The 3,225-nt window shown below is 47.0% G+C and overlaps 1 pseudogene; it reads left to right on the forward strand.

Moving 5' to 3' along the window:
• Positions 1-1,959: 1,959 nt before the first annotated feature.
• On the forward strand, positions 1,960-2,980 carry LOC147716946 (28S ribosomal RNA; annotated as a pseudogene).
• The last annotated feature ends 245 nt before the right edge of the window (positions 2,981-3,225 follow it).

Below are 3,225 nucleotides of genomic sequence, written 5' to 3' on the forward strand. Positions count from 1 at the left end.
AGACAATCCTAGATAAATATGTAGTAGGAAAATTACAACCCATATACGCAGCATTCATCGATTATTCCACCGCCTTCGATCGAGTGGATAGGCCGACCCTGTGGAATAAACTAAGGAGGATGGGAATCCCTGAACCACTACTACAAGTAATTGCGAATCTCCACAGTAACACATGGTGCCGAGTGCAAATGGGGAGCGACAAGGGCTTGTCTAAGATAATACGCACGTCTAATGGCCTTAAACAAGGGTGTCTTTTAGCTCCAATTTTATTTTCTTTGTATTTAAGCGACCTCCCATCTCAACTGCAACAAGGGTTATGTACGCCTCCGAAGATCGCCACTCAACGCATACACGCTCTGTTATATGCGGACGACATTGTCATGTTTGATTTAACGCCTTTTGGACTTCAACGCCTTTTAGATATTCTACATAACTACTCTAGAGAAAATTATCTAACCCCCAATACAAATAAAACTAAAGTGGTTGCATTCTCAAGAAAGAAAAAAGGCGTTAAGTACTGCTGGAAGCTGGGTGGATAGAGGTTAGAGCAGGTAGAGGAATATACCTACCTAGGCAGGATATTTTCACACAACATGAGCAACATCAAACAAATTAACCATCTAAAAAGGAAATGTGACTTACACGCTGGGGCTATGTCGCGACTGTACTCGGCTACTGGAAACAGGCATTTTTCTGCACTTATAAAAGTCTACAGAGCAAAGATTCCTCCGGTTCTGTCGTATGCCTCTGAATATATTCCCTTAAATCAATGGTCCTACATGGATTTAAAAGAGGGTAAAACACTAAAGAAAATACTGAAAGTCTCCACATCTACACCAGTGCAGGCACTAAGACTCGAATTTTCAATCACCAGTGCATACGCTACAGCCGTAGCAAATATCATCAGGTGGGCCTACAACCTTCTTCACTCTAAAGAAGGTACTTTGCGATGCCTGTTAAAGATCGAGACATTTGACAAAGATACCTCTTATTTTATCTTTTTCAGAAATATGACAGCGGCATTTCAATTGGCAAAAATCAGCTCAGAAATGTTGTTATCCTGGTCTCCTGCACAACTCAAACTTTTTCTAAAAAACTTTACTCCCAAATTGAGTTACGAGCTTGACCACTTACACTGTACTAATTTATCTGTGTATAAATCTTATGCTAAGTCTCTGGAATATAAGCACGAACAGCCTTACTTAGACTATTCTCTCACACACGGTGCAAGGAGGTCAATTACGATGTTGCGTTTGGGTATACTACCCGTGTTAACCTTTACCTCTACTCGGAGACCAGACAGTTCTCCGTTATGTTCTCTCTGCCAGGGGGGTAATCAGGATCTTGAGCATCTCCTATTTATATGCCCAAATGCCAAAGTTGTAAATGCACGGCTAACATGTCTTGATCCCATCTATCGGACATGTAGGATTGTCACTGCTAAAGAACTGCTATTAATATGCAAAAGGCCGCCAAACGAATTTGTTTGCTATAAAATTTATAAATTTTTAAAAGTTTCATTGAAATTGTATTGAATTGTATAAAAAACTGTGTGCAATTTTTAAAATTTGTGGTCCTCAATTGAGTACCAAAACAAATAAAGTATTTTTGACTTGACTTGACTTGACTATTTTAATTTCTCAGGACTGTTCGTAGACAATCTTAAAATTGTTGGAATAGTACTGCAGGGTGTACTATCTCTGGCCTATACGTGATCCCAGTTCCAGTGAGGACAGCATTTGTGGCTGTACTCCGGAGCGAAAGATTGTTGTATTGTTGGAAGCAAAACCGAATTGACGCTGATGGGCAGCATAATAACCCAGAATGAGCCACCGCCAGGTGGTACAGATTAGCCAAATGCCTTGTCATCTAATTAGTGACGCACATGAATGGATGAACGAGATTCCCACTGTCCCTACCTACTATCTAGCGAAACCACAGCCAAGGGAACAGGCTTGGCAGAACCAGCGGGGAAAGAAGTCCCTGTTGAGCTTGACTCTAGTCTGGCACTGTGAAGAGACATGAGAGGTGTAGGATAAGTGGGAGGCCCTCGGGCTGCCGGTGAAATACCACTACTCTCATCATTTTTTCACTCACCCGGTGAGGCGGGGGCTCTCCCTTTTGGTTACAAGCGCCCGGCGCCCGCCGGGCGCGACCCGCTCCGGGGACAGTGGCAGGTGGGGAGTTTGACTGAGGCAGTACACCTGTCAAACGATAACGCAGGTGTCCTAAGGCGAGCTCAGGCAGGACAGAAACCTCCCGCGGAGCAGAAGGGCAAAAGCTCGCTTGATCTCGATTCGCAGTATGATTACAGACTGTGAAAGCGGGGCCTCACAATCCTTCTGACTTTTTGGGTTTCAAGCAGGAGGTGTCCGAAAAATTACCACAGGGATAACTGGCTTGTAGCAGCCAAGCGTTTATAGCGACGTTGTTTTTGATCCTTTGATGTCGGCTCTTCCTATCATTGTGAAGCAGAATTCACCAAGCGTTGGATTGTTCACCCACTAATAGGGAAGGTGAGCTGGGTTTAGACCGTCGTGAGACAGGTTAGTTTTCCCTACTGATGATGTGTTGTTGCAATAGTAATCCTGCTCAGTACGAGAGGAACCGCAGGTTCAGACATTTGGTGTATGTGCTTGGCTGAGGAGCCAACGGGGTGAAGAAACCATCTGTGGCATTATGACTGAACACCTCTAAGTCAGAATCCCCCCTACACCGTAACGATACCGCAGTGCTATGAAGCCTCGGTTGGCCTGCGATAGCAGGCCTCTCTCGGGGGCTGGTGGGTAGAGCCACTCGCTTGGGGACCGAAGTGCGAACGGAAGGGGGCCGCCTCCATCGCCCTTAGTGCACCGCAGGTTCGTGGGGCACCCGGCGATAAATCATTCATAGACGACCTGATTCTAGGTCAGGGTTTCATAAGTAGCAGAGGAGCTACCTCGCCTCAATCTATTGAAAGTCATTCTCTGAGCCAAGCTTTTGTCTCTCCGTGCGTGGTTGCCCGCAGGCGTCTCCCTCCACCACACCCAGGGGTGGGTCCCTCTGCTGTCAGGCCAGAGGGAGGGATGCTGAGGGGGTAACGCTGGTCCGTGGGAGGCCGCCTCCACCACGTGCCCTTCGGCACGGGGGCCTCCCCCTCCTGTCCCTGCCCCACCAGGGTGTGGGGATGAGAGCCACCATCCCTCGCGGGTCGGCAGGGTGACCAGATGGCCTCCCCTTCCCGCT

This window comes from Lissotriton vulgaris, chromosome 5 (assembly GCF_964263255.1).
Source record: "Lissotriton vulgaris chromosome 5, aLisVul1.2, whole genome shotgun sequence".
Lineage (NCBI taxonomy): Eukaryota > Metazoa > Chordata > Amphibia > Caudata > Salamandridae > Lissotriton > Lissotriton vulgaris.